At 44.4% G+C, this 15,188-nt stretch overlaps 1 protein-coding gene across 1 annotated transcript in view; it reads right to left on the bottom strand.

The window, feature by feature from the left end:
• Positions 1-8,533: 8,533 nt before the first annotated feature.
• The window catches only part of LOC115495084 (uncharacterized), a 161,297-nt gene continuing 154,642 nt past the window's right edge, over positions 8,534-15,188 (bottom strand). Inside the window, exon 11 of the mRNA XM_072928814.1 lies at positions 8,534-10,189. The gene's annotated coding sequence lies outside the window, so the exon portion shown is untranslated. The remainder of the gene's footprint in view (positions 10,190-15,188) is intronic.

Below are 15,188 nucleotides of genomic sequence, written 5' to 3'. Positions count from 1 at the left end.
GACTGAAGAATCCAGGCACATATTGCCATTAGCTGAAATACTGAAGGACATTTCTGAATTCCTTTAAAATAACCCAAAATTTACTGGCTAATGGTACTTGCACCTCAGCCCTGCCCCTGCCCCAGCCCTCTGTGCCAGGCCCCACAGGACTCACCCTGCCATGGAAACTGGGAGAGGCAGGACTGGCAAAGCCACCTCGGCTCCGTGGCTCCACTGGCTCCAGCCCACAGAACCCAAACCACAGGGGCACATTGGCAACCTGCCAGAGCCATATATAGATTTATTTTTGGCCAAGCACAGTTCTAAGCATCTTTCAGATGGAATTTCACAGCATATTAAACAAGAGATAGCCATTAAAAATGCTCCTTTAAAACCTGGCACAAACAGAAACCAACATCCACCCCTCAGGCTGGAATGTGCCCACCCAACCCCATCCCTGAGACCCAGGCCGGTGCCTGGAATGCTGCTGAGGGAACAAACTCCCCATGTGGGCAGAAATGGTGCCATGGGGCAGAGCAAAGTCAGGCTTGGCTGCACTGGAACAAAGCCCTCACTGCCCTGCTGGGATGAGTCTCTGCCTTGCACTGCTGCAGTTTCCAACGGGCTGGGTTAAGGGGCTGCTTTGGATGCAAACACAGAACTGACCCATGAGAAAAGAGGAGTGGATGTGGCCAGTGCAGCCTTTCAGTGCACTACAAACAGATGGCAGCACAGGGAAATGCCACCAGTCACAACCCATCATTTTGCCATTCTACTTCAAATGAGAAAAAAACAAAGAGGAGATTTGCATTTCTGCATAGAGTTTATACAATTATCCAACATGTGGAAGGGCTTTTTGAATAGCCTTCAAAATTTTTAAATGGGTCATTTTGTTAAGTGCACCCATGAAGTCATGATCTGTATTGGCTGGGATGTGAAAAAAAGGGTCATGAACATTTAGCCAGAAGCCCTTTTCTGAACAGCAATAAACAAGAAGATTATTGGAGTAATACTTCAGTTTGTTGTCACTTTCTAGTGAGTGGGGATAAAAACCAAACAGAGAGCTGGAACTTTTTGAACTCCTGAGCTCTGATTTTTGGAGCATTCAAAGGACATGAAAGTTTACATGGAGTGTACACATCAAACACCTGGGACACTCTCCTTTATTTACTGCAGTTTCCCCTGTATTGACTTGAACCAGCAGCAATTGGCCTGTCCTTGGTGCATTTCATCCTCACACTGCCTGTGCCCAGCACCTCTGGGAGAGGGTAAGTGAGGGCATCTCATCACCCTCACCCTAAAGGGGGAGAAACTGCAAACTGAGCTGAGCAGTTATCAGTTGTTTGGCTCATGGGAAAGAGGTTTCAGGATTGGGTCCAGCTTCAGCTAAGACACATCAATGTCGTGTGGGCAGCTTAAAAATATGTAATGTCCTTAACTATTTACCTCTGCACTGCAGGGCCTGGGAGGGAATAAAAACTGTCACAAGAAATGCACAGTGAAGAGTTAAGAAACAAAAGAAAACAGAATCTCTCACGTTTCATTATAAGTGCACCTCACACAGGGAAGTCCCCAGCCTGTTCCTGTGAGCAAACTGACTGATGAATTTGGTTGATGCACAGACAAATAACAAAGCAAATACAGTTACTGAAATGGCATCTGCCCTCCATCCTAGAATTGCTGATGAAGGATGAGTGATACTCTCTGAAAGGTAAGAATATTAATAGTGTTGCCTTAATTTGCTCTGGAGCACTGGGAGTCTGCTGATTTCCCTGTATGCACTGATCTGCTCCTCAGGATAACATCACACAGATTTGCACTGTTCTGTTCTCAAACTCAAATAACTCCTGAAACCACACCAGACAATTCTGGGGTGCATTTACATGAGCTTGGCTAAGAGGCATGAAAAATGTACACTCAAGTCAGTGCATGATGCTGCTCAGTTTGTGCTGGTGCCATTTCCAGCTCTGCTGCTACAAGCCTCACTTCAGCATCACTTGACCCATTTCCTTTACATTCTGACAAATAAATCTCTAAACCACCATCCTTTTAGGTCCATTTCTAACCAAAATACAATCACATTAAAAAAAATGAAAAATTGACATTTAGTGTTGAAAGCAAAAAGCCCACAAAACTCAGACTCTGCAATTATTAACCAGTAATTGAGGTATTCTGAAAGTCTCAAGCCCTCTGTGGCAATTCCAGCCAGAAAGAGAATCACAGGACCAATGCCAAACCCCAAAACCACATCAGTGCCACACAGCAGGAAAGGACAGGAAAAGCCTTTTTGCACTATGAAGTGGCTCCTTCAGGGCCATGCCAGAAAACCTTTAGGCCATTTAGAAACTAAATTATGGCCACTGAAGCGTTGTAACTCTTCAACTGAACAAAAAGCACAGCTCTCCAGATGTATTTATTACACATTTTAAAAAAGTCTACAAAGATTGAAGCATTTTTGAAAAAAGGTCTCATCTGAAATTTCATAAAGACATGTGAGTTACAGAAATGTGGTAAAAGGACAGTAGGAGCCTTCATGCCTCCCAAGACAGCAGCAATGGTGATGCATGCTTTGAATATCTCCATTTCTGTCCATACTTCAAAAAGTAGTGAAGAGATGTGAGCTGGCAATACAGAAAAACAAATCAAGCTTATGACAAAAGATATTTTTCCCATATTGGACTGCCTGAAGAGTTCTGGCATCTCTAGAACTGAAATGCAGAAACAATTCCCTTCTGAAGAGCTGAAAAAGATACTCTTACTCAAAATTCATCAAGTCCAGTGAGTTCCTGGCCTCCAAGGAGGACACAGTGAGTGTCAGCACATAATGCACTTACCAGACCCTTAAAACCTGCCCTGCCCCATGAGTTCCAGTTTCCAGAAACAACCTTTGCCAGCTGGATTCAGCTACTGATGTGCAGCTCAAGTGTCCAGACAGCCAAGGCTGCTCCTGTGAGCAGCCACTGCAAATGAACTCCCTCAGCACCCTCGGTGCTGGGAGGGGCACGGCGTGGCAGGAACAGGGCCTCTCCCAGCTCAGCTGGAAGGAGTGCATCAGTGTTTTCTACTGCACAATAAAGTGAAGTATTAACTGAAGTGGCATCTGGAATCCAGATCTCCCCCTTGTCTCAGTAGATCTCTTTGAGTGCAGGCATTCATTCCCACTCTCCTAATAAATACTCACAGATTTACATAACCTGGGGTGCACTCACTGCAAACAGAGCCAAACAACCCTTTGAAAACCTATCTACGCATTTCTGATACGGCTTCCCATCTCCAAAGGTGTGAGGAGCAACAGGCTGAGGACAAAAGACACAACTGTGCACCCACAGCCTGACAGAGAGCTCTGACTGTAACCTTTTGAGTTCCAAAAATGCCATTATTACCTGCAGGCAGCAATGTGGCAGCAAAGGCTTCCTTGATTTTCCGTAAGAAAACCCCCAGGCGTTAAAAAAGTTGATTTATGTTCTGGGGTTTGTGACTGTGCAATATTCAGGTTGATTTCACCAACCAATAATCAAACCAGCCCTGGAGAGTCAGTAGTTACTGATGATCTCCCAGCTTGCAAATGAATTCCTGAGACAACATGGAGCTGTGAAGAGCAACAGGGCCCTAATATGGTAGGAGGGGGCAGAAAAGATGGGACCAAACCAAACTGATATTGCTTGGATGACACAGAGTGCCTGAAATCCTGCTGCCCAAAGAAATGAACCAACAAATTCGTAAGTAAAGGAGCTCTTTCTTAAGTGTTTCAGTTAAACCGGCCATTTAAACAGAAATCCAGCTTGATGGACTTAGTGTTGACTTTTCAAGCCAGAGCCTTTGATTGTTATAATTAATACAATTCTACCCAGGTCTCCCAGGCCATTTATTACCACGGATCAGGGATAAAACTGGGAATGCAAATCACAGAGGTAAGAGCCCTGTACAGCACAAAGCTCTGCAGACAGAGGTCAGCTCCCCACCCTTCATGCAACATCCAACAGCAGTGGCAATGCACCAGCTGCACTCCCAGCAGCAATGAAAAATACAGACACCCCAAACAATTCCACTGCCTTGAGCTGAGCTACGAGAAGCCCAGTTCAAACAGCCAGGAGATGAGAAGATCTGAAATTCCAATAGTTTCACTCTGGGGTCTAACTCAGCCTGAAAGATCTGCAGGAATGCCTTGTCACCATCTGCCCCCAGTTACGTGGTGCCAGGACACAGCACAAGGCCTGGACTGCATTTTCTGCTCTCTTCATGTGGGGCTGGTGCCCGAATGCACGGACTGGATGCACCTTTCCTTCTCTTTACACAGAGGCTTCTTTGCTCACTTTCTTCACTGTTTTCTCCTTTTGCCAAGAAGAAGTGTGCTGTGTGCACAGTGACAGCTTTCCAAAGGCAAATAACCCAGCTGCTGGGCCTGATTCTTGTCCCATAAAGGGCATCAGCCAGTGATTAATTATAAAATAAAACAATGAAGGACAGCCCAAGGTGTCTGGCTTTGGAAAAGCTGTTATGACACAGGCAAAGTGTCCCTGCTCCCACTGAGAACTGTGCTCAGCAGGCACAAAGTGGGGACTACATCTGCATAGGAACTCGTGCTTGAGGTCATGGCTGACCCCCCTGGTCCCCCAGTTCCTCCACTTAAACCTCTGGAAGCTGCAACTCCATAAACCCCTGGAGTTTCCTGAAGCTGTAGCTTCTTTTTTAATTAATACAAAGACTTTTGGCACTATCACAAGCTTTAGTTACACAAAATGTGTCTTCTCCAGTCAGGGTTCCAGAACTGAGCTTTCCAGCAGTTCAGCACCCACAGACCCACAAACCATGTCTTCCCCCTGCCCTCTCTGCCCCCCTGCCAGCCCCCAGACCACTGCCTGCCTTTAAGTGAGGACTGGACTTTTCCATGGTAAAATCCCAAAAATCTGCACTGAGTTTTGACAGACCTTTTCAAATGGCTCCAGTCAATTCCCCTCTCCCCTCAGGAGGCTTCCCACCCTAAGAGTGGGGTGACATCCTGGACGATATCCGAGGTGATATCCCAGACAAAGGGGGGGAAATCTGGGATTTGTGGTGGCCCCACAGATCCCTGACAGAAGAGGAAACTGGAGGAAAGGTGGGAGGAAGGAGCAGGGAGTGATATCCAGGTTCTGGCACGGCTAGGAAGGGGGAAAGGGCACAGGGACCCTGGGGCTGAGCAAACATAAAAGCACAGAGAGCTTTAAACATGGATGAGAGGAGACAACCTGAGAGGAGAAAAAGCAACAGCTCAGACACAGCCCCGAGCAGCCCTGGCTCCAGCAGCACCAGGGTGTGCTCCTGGGGATCAGGGACACACAACTGCCCTGTCCCATGGCTCAGTGTCACCGAGGCTGTGACACCACCAGGCACCACCCAAAGGCCTGCAGAGCTCTGCTTTGGGCCCCTCAGCAGAGTAGAGCTCTCTCATGACAAATACAAACATTTTACCCACTCCCACCAGTTTGCCAAGTGTCTTAAAAAATGAGCAAGCCTTGTCTCCCTCTCCAAATTCAGCCTTCAGAAAGATGAACACCATGTGCCACATCAGTGGGGTCCCCATTTCTTAATTTAAAAAACAGAATAAAAATTATGGGTAGCCAGCACGAGCCTTGGAGGTACTCCTGAGGTTCTCCTGCTGTGGCTACCATGCTGAAGGTAGCTGCAATTGATATTCATTATTTCCTTATTTAACATGAGAACTAATTAGCTATCATATGTCCTTCCATGGACACATCCAGAACGGAGTCATAATGTAGCCCATAAATAAACACAGCTCATCAGTGTGACAGTCTGACATTCCCCAAATGAAGAAAAAAGGACAAACAACCTAAAAATGTTGTGTGATTACTTTTAACCTATAATTAATTACATGTGCAATTAGATTAGCAACAGCAACAGCTCTGGACAAGCAATTAGACAGCTAATTACAGGGAAAATATAACTGAAGGCTCCAACAGATGAGCACCCCTTTGGTCCCCAGCCAGGTGCTCCAGAACTCTCAGGTTTGTTTCTTTAGCTTTAAAAAAAAATCCATTCATGTAGCTCAGACACAACCACGAAGTGCAATTCACAGAAGTAAAAGAGAAGCTCAGCTCTCCCACAAACAGTTCCCTTCTCCTCTGTCCCACCACTGCTGTCTGCCCAAGGGACAGTCCTTGCACCCACCCAAGCAGAGAAACTGACACCTGAGTTCTGCTCCCCTTCTCCCACTATAAAACAACTTTCCTGTTGGAAAAAAAACTTGCATGATGCTTTACAGGGAAAACGCAGTTTTTCCTGGATTACTGCAGTTCTTTTGAGATCCGCTGGTTTTCCTCACTAAATACAATATTTGAGAAGGGATGTTCTTCAGTAATTTATCCCCTTGAGAGAAGTTTACAGCAACTAAACTAATGAGGCATGAGTCTAAGTAAACATGAAAATGCTGATGTGCTTCCAAGTGCCTGCACCTACTTCATTAGGTTTTGGCTTATATTTATCTCTCAGCCTGTATCAAAGCCTCCCATGCGACAGGAGCACTTCATTCCCTTCCCATGTTCGATGCCCCCTCACCTTCCACAGCTCCTGTCTCAGTCGGGAGGGGAGAGGCCGCCCAAGCAAACACAGAGAGGATGTGGACTGAGAATTGTCAAACAATGGCTGAGCAGCTGCTCCCAGCCCGGCTCTGCCTAAATCATTCCAGCAGCTCAGACACTTCCAATACCGGGGGTTATCCAGCATAGCTCAGCTCAGCCGGCCGGCGGGGAGGCTCCAAACGCAGCCACGCTGACAGGTCTGAGAGGCGGGGATTGCAGGGAAGGGCTGGGAACAGCCGAGCATGAGGTGTGGAGCAGCAGGACCGCTTTCCCGCAGGCACAGAATCCGAAATGGGCGTCTGGCAGCGGCGGGACCGCGCTCTGCCATCCTCACATCCCAGGAGCGGGGCAGAGCTGGTAAAAGCTTTTCCAGCACGACCAGGAATATTCTTCCCTGCCGCTGCTGGGCCAGCTCAGCGCCTCTGCCCAGGGCCCTCCGTCCTCCCTCAGCTTTAGGAACCTTCCCAGCTCCTCCAGGGCACGGAAACGCCTCACGGAGCCCTGGGGACCCCATCCCTTTCCCTCCTTCTCCCAGCAGCTCCTGCCAGCCCAGCGCCCGAGCAATGCCAGAGCCCGGGGCTCCTGCGGACACTTCCAAACCTGTCTGTGTCGCCACGGCCCCAGCTCTTCCCGTGCTTTCATTTTCAGAAAATGCCACAAAGTTCTCATATCAACAAGTGAAACTGGAATTCTCTAACTCAGAAATCCCAGCTCTGCTACTTCACATTTGTCACAGTTGTACAGACAAACATAAGCATCACTTAGCTGAATACCTCTAAATATCTCTTTTATAAAGGTCTGTAACACAAAGTCAAGAAATGCAGCAGCAAAATAAAATAAAAATGCTTTTTTTTGTTGTTATTTTCCTTTCAACTGTATTAAAAGCCCACAAAGGTGCCCGAAGACACTAAAACATTGAATTTCTTACCTAAAAGATGTGCAGTCACGAATCAGGTGCCTTCCTTCCTTTTCAAAGTCCTGCTTCATACTTGGGATTCTTTGACAGGTTTCCAGTTAATTTCAAATATAACTACTTACCTGTGTTCACCACTTTTTGCCAACTATTAGCTGGCACTAATACTAATACACTTTACACACCCACTTTATATAACCTTAAATCCCAAAGGGTAAGATTGCACTCTGTGAGTATAAATTCTTCAGAGAAAAATAATCTCTCCCTTTTTCTACCTTCTTATCATGTTCTCAGAACAACACCGAAGTACCAATCATTTCCATAAGCAAATAAACTATTTTTCCAGCCTGTAACTCTCAGCCTTGCCAGGAGAGATGGTGGCTGACAACCAGTGGCTCTCAGCAGGGACCACTCTTTGCAAAACACTGACATACTAAGGGCAGAGCAAGAATTTACACAATAAAGCTTAATTTAAAATCTTCCCTTCGACAAATATAAATATTATATGGAAATAGTTGGTTTAAAGATTAACATCAATTCTAGAAGAAAAAAAAAATCTCTTGATACTTTCAAAAGGAGACTGTTATTTCTTAGTCAGGCTTGTTTAAATTGCAGTTTACACTGGCTGTTTGTTGGAGATTTAGGGATGGGAGACAATTTGGCGATTAAAGCCTGAGACATTTTCTAGCTACCTGAAGTTCACATTCCATGAAAGAGAAAAAAAAAACCTGGCACTTAGAGGAAGAGCTACTGATGGCTGCAAGTTACTATCAGCTTCAGCCCCCTCCAACCCTCCCACACCGAATGGAGGCACTTTCATCCTACTGCAAAACAGTTATCATATAGATCACACAAAAACATCAGAATTATTACAGACCAGAAAAATTCCAACCAACTTCTGAAGTTTGTGCGTGTCTACAATGGCTTCCTTTCTCAGCTGCTGCCCATCTGTAATTAGCAGCTGTAAGCACCGAGTATCTGTAAAACCTGCAGCAGCACCGGCCGCGCTTCAGCAGGGGCGGAGCAGTGGGTGAGGAGCGCTGCTGTGGGGCAGCGTTGGTGCTTTGCACCTTCAGCTTCGTGTCTGTCCAAAGCATTTTTATCAGTGTTCCAGTCACGTTTCAGTGACAAATACAAATAAAATAACAAAACTACAGTCACTGGGATTTCAGGAACAGCCCTCGGCCGGGACTCCTGCCTTCCCCTCACACACGCATTGTGCGTCTTGAATGCTCGCTGATGATTCAGGCAGAAATCATTGAGTCCACTCGCATGTAATGACTTCTTCAAGGGTAGTTTTACCACTTTTCCAGCTGCAAGCTCAGTTAAACGTGTTTTTCTCCGCCCTTAGCGAGGCAATTCCCGCTCGGAGCGGGCCGGTGGCTCCACCTCAGCTGCCGCGGCCGCGGCGATGGCGGCAGCGCTGGGGCAGGGCCGGGCGGGCTCACCGCGCTCCGACCGCAGCCGGGTTTTCATGGATCCTGGCATTCCCGCACCCACAGCAATGCGGCTCCCAGGGAGGGGCCGGGGAGCAGAGCCAGGGACGGCAGCTCCCACACCTCGATCCGTTTCCATGCGGACACAGGAGGGGCTTTTGCCCTCGAGGCTGAGGGGTCCCGCCCGGCCCCGGGGTTCGGCTCCTCACGGCTGGGGCGGCTCCGGTCCGGCCCCAGGGCTCGGCTCTTCCAGCCGCACCAGCTCCCACCGCCTCAGAATCCAGCTTGCAGCGACCAGCACTGCAGTGGGGTGGGGTTTGTAAAATTCCTTCATGGAGACTCCCAAGTTTAGTTGGGAAACACGAGATCCTGAGAGTGTCACAGAGCCACCGCTCTGCCTGCTGGGCTGAGCCCTCAGCGCTGCCCATCGGGCCTCGGAGCCACCCAGCCCCTCCCGCAGCACAAACTGCTCCTTCTGTGCCCCTGAACAAGGCTTTCAAAGTTCTTTTTCTCCAAAACTTGGCATTTTATCTTCCTTGATCATCCCAGAGTCTGAAGTAGAAGGCAGTATATACAAGCATTTGCTCACTGTGTTTGGACTGACACTTTCAGTATTATTTTTTTTTCTTAAAACATTCTAGCTGAAAGTCCCACAGAGAAGCTGCCAAGTTAAATTTATGACAAAGGTAGCTGCTTCTGCAGGTCGGATTTCAAATCCATGGCTTGAAATGTGACTGACAGAGTGACACACGGTGACAAGAAAAGAGCTCCTTTGGAAGAACTTCTGAAAATAAGTGTTTTTATAATTGATCTGAAATTAGGGAAATGGGAAGACAAAGACGCTTTGCTGGTTTTCCATGCATTTAGAGGCCGTGTTCCAGAAAATTAGTTCCTCAGGAAAATGTCTCTGAGGGCAGCATTTAAGGATTCCTTTAAGTCCCAGAGAGATTTCAGCAACACTGAGGGCTGAGTAGAGATGTAAATGCTGCTAAAAGGGTTGATTTTTCTGACAGGCTTTCAGAATCCACTGTGATGGGAATATGCTTTTAAAAAGGGGCTCATACCCTTAAGCTGTGCCAATGTTGCCAGCAATAATAAAGTGCTGAACCACAGGCATTTCTGAACCACAAAGTTCCATTTTTGCTTCTTAGTTGAAATTTGCTCTCTTTTTTTTGGTCTGAAATCTTCTTTCCAATACTCACTTTAACTGAAGATAGTGGATTAACATATTTTATCAACTGCTGGAGTTTCACCTTTGACTGTCATTAAGTTTAGGTCAGGTCCTGGAAAAAAAAAGGACAGGCTATTTCAATAAATGAGTTTTAAAACTATTCATGTCTTAAAAGTAATACATAACAGTCCTTTAAATGTACATTCAACTACCTTTTTATATAATTATTCTAAACAGAAAGTCTGGTTTTCCTTGTTTTCAAAATAAATTACTAAGTGTGAAGAATTTCCTCAAAGACATCAAAATTGCCCTTAAAACAAAGTCTTTGTATTTCAGGATTGTTTTATTTTCTTCTTTTTTTTTCTTCTGCATTTCTTTAAACACTGACCAAAAACCCACTTCTACTTTCAAAACTTCTATTTTCAAGAGTTTCCTTAACTTTAAACAACACATATGTTTTCTCCAGAGCCTTTCAGAAAACTCCATAACAATCAGAACTTTAATTCAAAATGAAGAAAACCCAAAAAAGGTAGGTATAAAAGGGAAGGGCAGCCAGAAGAAGAAACTAAGCCCTGACAAAATGCAGGTTCTTTCAGCTGTTCCTTTAATGTGGCAAACAGGTTTTCTCTTTCCCCAGTGCCCAGGAAAGGTTCCAGGAGCGCTGGATCCTCAGGCACAGCCTGGTGCTGCTGGAGAATTGTTTTTACACCCCAGTCTGCTGCTGGAGGCTCAGAGCAGGACCACAGCCTTGCTGAATGTGTTCAAGCCTTGTGGCTGTTCCAGATGCAGCAGAGGTGCTCACTGCACTCTTTGATGGAGCACCAGAGGGGAATTCCACAGGAATGGTGCCTACAGAAGGTGACATCCTTGTACCTGGTACCAGGAGCGTGTCTGAGCCCATGGATCACTGACAGCGGTGACCACCTTGGCCTTGGGTGCAAGAGGCTGTGCTCTTTTGGGAGCTGTCCCAAATAGAAACAATTGCCTCTTTTCTCCAAGACAAAATGCCTTGTTGCATCACCTGGAATGGTGGAAAATTCCAGGTACCTGGACAAGTGTGAAAGACAAATACAGATTAAAAAGTAGAGCTGTTCTAATCCCCAACTATTAACAGTAAATATTTCTGTTCATTATACATAGGATGTATCTCCAGGATATATTTATGGGCCTGTAAATGATGAACATAACTGAAATTAGATGTAAGGACATAAAACCACGAGGGCTGTGTTTATAGATAAAGCTTCAGTCAAATGTAAGTCACTGGTGGTGTGACTGTGTTACAGCAGAGTAAGGTGAAAAGCAGAGATCCAAGTTTCCACTCCAGTGCTGTGCTTCCTCCCAGAAGGGCCCAGAGAAATCAATTTATATATCAGACCAAAAAATAGCTGACATGTTACTGTTTCCTTCCTACTGATCCCTGCTCACTGATGAGCTTTGTGGGGCCCTGATTTACATCCCACTCAGTTAATGGCACCAGTTCATTTATGGCCTTCACCCAGAGCAGCTCATGGCTTCACACATGGATGGTGACAGGAGCACTGACAAAATGAGGTGTTCATGGAGCTCAGGTACCAATCACTGGAGACTGGGCTGCCTGAAAGGTGCCTTTTATCTGCACAGCATTGCAGACAGACAGGTCTCATCTGCTAAGCTTCAAAACTCCAGCCAGGGGTTCCAATCACAAACCAAGTCTGCTTTTCCCACACCAAAAAAAGGGAAAAAAATACAGGTGGATGAAGGCCTGTTGTTCCTAAGCAGTAAGAAGCAACTTTGGATGCTGCAATGGGCTGCTTTGTTTATTTAAGAATTCCTCCTTCCTGCATGACTTCTGCCAAGAAACTACTGTTGAGGCAGATCCTTTGGTTAGAATCCTCAAGCTATTCCCAGCTCCATTTTGTCCTGTCTTTGCCATGAAATAAACACCACTGGTATCTGAAACAGAGCCACAAACAGCTGTGCTAATTATACTAAACCAGCACCTTTATTTATGCACCTCTTTTTGCATTATTAACTAAATAGTAAATTGAGTATTTATACAACATACTAAAAAAATGCAAATTACACATATCTCACCTGTCTGGAAACCATTACAACCTATGGACTGTGTAGATAAAAAAAATGCAGTTAGGGCATCTCTCTCAAAATGGCCAAGAGTTGCATGAAGCCAGAGGGATTTGCAGTGCTCCTGACAGAGGCTGCTATCAACCTGTAGCCCTTCAACCCAAGAACACAGAAGGTGCAGACAGCCCATAAACGTGGCCACGAGCCATAGCTTGTGTCCATGGATATCAGCACCAGGAGGAATGGGTCACTGGGAACCAGCACAGAGCAGCAGCACCAGAAAACAACAAAAAAAAAAAAAGGGCAAAACAAACCAGCCTCAGCAAACAAGGACGATTTTGTCCTGTTTTTCCCTAAATGTAAGTGTTCTGACAGTCATGAAAGTAAATCTGTGGTCTGCACAGACCATCCATGTCCAAGGTCTACCCATCATTAACATGGACAAGATCTTAAATTTCTCATTTATATTTTTATCTCATTTACAGGAGTGGAATATTTTAATCTTGGAAATATTGAATTGGATGTTGAATATCCTACATTATTCTACGAGAGGCTTTATCAGAAAAGAAGTTTTAGAGTAAATTTGGCTTATTCTTATCAAAACATGCACGCTACTGAAGAAATTCCCCCTCCAGTACTCCAAAAAAGGCTGATAACTCTGTATCTCCATGTCTTTGGCACACCTTCTGTAAAAGGGGGTAAAAATGCTTCCCAGGGACTGTTCTGTTACAGCTAATCAGATTCACGAGGCACATTTACAGAAGTGGTTTCCACGATGTGATGATAATAAGGGAAATAATGGATTAGAATGCATTTCATTTCACCATTGTTTATTTTATTGAGGCACATTTAATGGATTTATTCCTTTTCACAGTGTTATCTCACAATACAGTATGAACTCAGGATTTAGTTAATAAATTAATTAATATTCTCTTTGCCTTTTCACTGGATTGTTAACAAAAATATAAATACAAGATCTAGGAGTTATCATGAGGTACCAGAACAAGGCCACTTCCTGAGTAAAGTGCTCCTTGTTGCTTTTGTTTCATTCTTTTGCTCACTTAATTGGTTTCATTCTCTTTTGTGCATTGCAACCTACTGTAAAATCACTGTACACTTAGGATATTTTCTACAGAATAAATGAATATTGCCAAAATCCAAGTGGGAATAAATTAAGTATGCCCTCAAGCTGCTAATATCAGCTATTTCCTAATTTTTGAGGCACTGACTACTGATATGGGTTTAATTGAATCCATCTGGATAATATGTATATTTCTTGTACACAGATATGCTCTTCTGAATTATCTTAATATGTGTTATACCAACTATGACTATGTCTACAGGGAAAATATATTACTAAAGTTGTTATTTCATAATTAATCAGATATTAATCACAGTTTTTTGTGTTTCCAGCCAGCTCGGGCACTAATGTTTTTTCAATATTTACCAAGAAGTGACATTTTTATATAGAAATAATTTTTTCCAGTAGATAGAAGTGTTCAAAATGTATACAGACAAAAGCCCTCCATTTCTCACCATTTTACTCAATAATTCTCTCTTAATTTTTGCATTGCATAAAATCTGTTGGTTTAATGAGCACTTTCAAGTATATATAGATAAATATATATACAGCTTAGAACATACAACTCTCATCAAAATCTGGGTTTTAATTTCAGAGTACAATTCACAGTTGCCATTTTAAATGAAGCTCCTGTTTTTAGGCCTCCAAGCAGCTTTAAATCCCTTTAACCCCACTACCTCAGAACCTCTCACATGGTCCTGGGGTTTTTTCTCCCTTCTTCCCCCCATCATAAGTTTCAGCATTTCTTTGATTTCACCAGACACAGCTGCAGTGGATGCTGACTGGACTATCCTGGTGCTGTGCCTGGCTGAAAATTGGCAGATTTAGGGAAGTGGAACGGGAGGAGATCAATAAAACACCTCTGTGCTGTTAGCCAAGCACCTCACATGCTGTGCTTGTGTGCTGCACAAAAAGCAGCACTGTAAAAGCTGGAAATAACCTTCCAATTGTCTCAAACAGACATTAATCACTGGTTAATGTCATTATTTGTACTTGATACAGGACCAGCCAAGACCCAGTGCACAGCCAAGAAACAGAGAAAGATGGATGCCCATTATAAATATTAACTAACACATTTCAGGCTGTAAACTCACCTTGTATCCCTCTCTTCCTGAAGGATTTATTCTCCACCTTAATAACACTATACATTCTGTCCCATCACGGCTCTCCTTTCAGACAGCCGTTTTCTCACCTCATGGCACCTCTTCCCAAGCTTCTCCCTGAATCTCATCCAGAACAATGCTATGTGCCCATAATGGCAACAGTATTTCAGAGTATTTTTGGAAGTCCACTGAAACAGCTAATTCATCACCTAATGTTTTCCCGGAACATTTCAGCAGCATACAGAATTATGTGGTGAACTAGGGATCACAGTGAAAACAGATGCCACGTCTGGAGCTGACCTTTTTGGTAAATAAATGACAAGGAAGCAGCCATCCTTGCAAGGTTGGTGGCATTACCCTGCTGTTCCCATGTGCCCCTGTGTACTCAGCTTTTTGCACAGTGCAAATGAAAACAAACAAGGATATACAGGATTTTTTTTCTTACAACAGAACTTTTCAGTACATAAGATTTTTCAACCTGAGATTTCATTTTGCTTTGCCGCTTTGAAATTGTCACATTTTAGCTTGTACCTGAATTCTCCAAAGGCTTTCCAGAGGATACCAAGAAAATCAAAACTCAATTCTTTTTCTGTAAATGACAGAAGGGTCTTAATGATTTCTGTTCCCAAACCTTAGCACCAGTGGAGAACAATTTTGTTCACAAACAACAGAACCTTTTCTTCCTAAATATGTGGGATCAGCCACAACTGTGTTACCTTGTCTACATGTTGCCTTCATTGCTGCTCAGTACAACATCAAGTAAATTTTCCTCAATCTTGTAATTAGAGCATTTAATAGAATTTAATAGAATTCTGCATAGAAAAGTTATAAAGGAGCACATTGATTCACGAGTTTCACAGGATTTC

The sequence above is a fragment of the Taeniopygia guttata genome, chromosome 4, assembly GCF_048771995.1.
Source record: "Taeniopygia guttata chromosome 4, bTaeGut7.mat, whole genome shotgun sequence".
NCBI classification, from domain to species: domain Eukaryota; kingdom Metazoa; phylum Chordata; class Aves; order Passeriformes; family Estrildidae; genus Taeniopygia; species Taeniopygia guttata.
The sequence above is the reverse complement of the archived record's forward strand: the minus strand, read 5'-3'. Positions and strand labels throughout refer to the sequence as shown.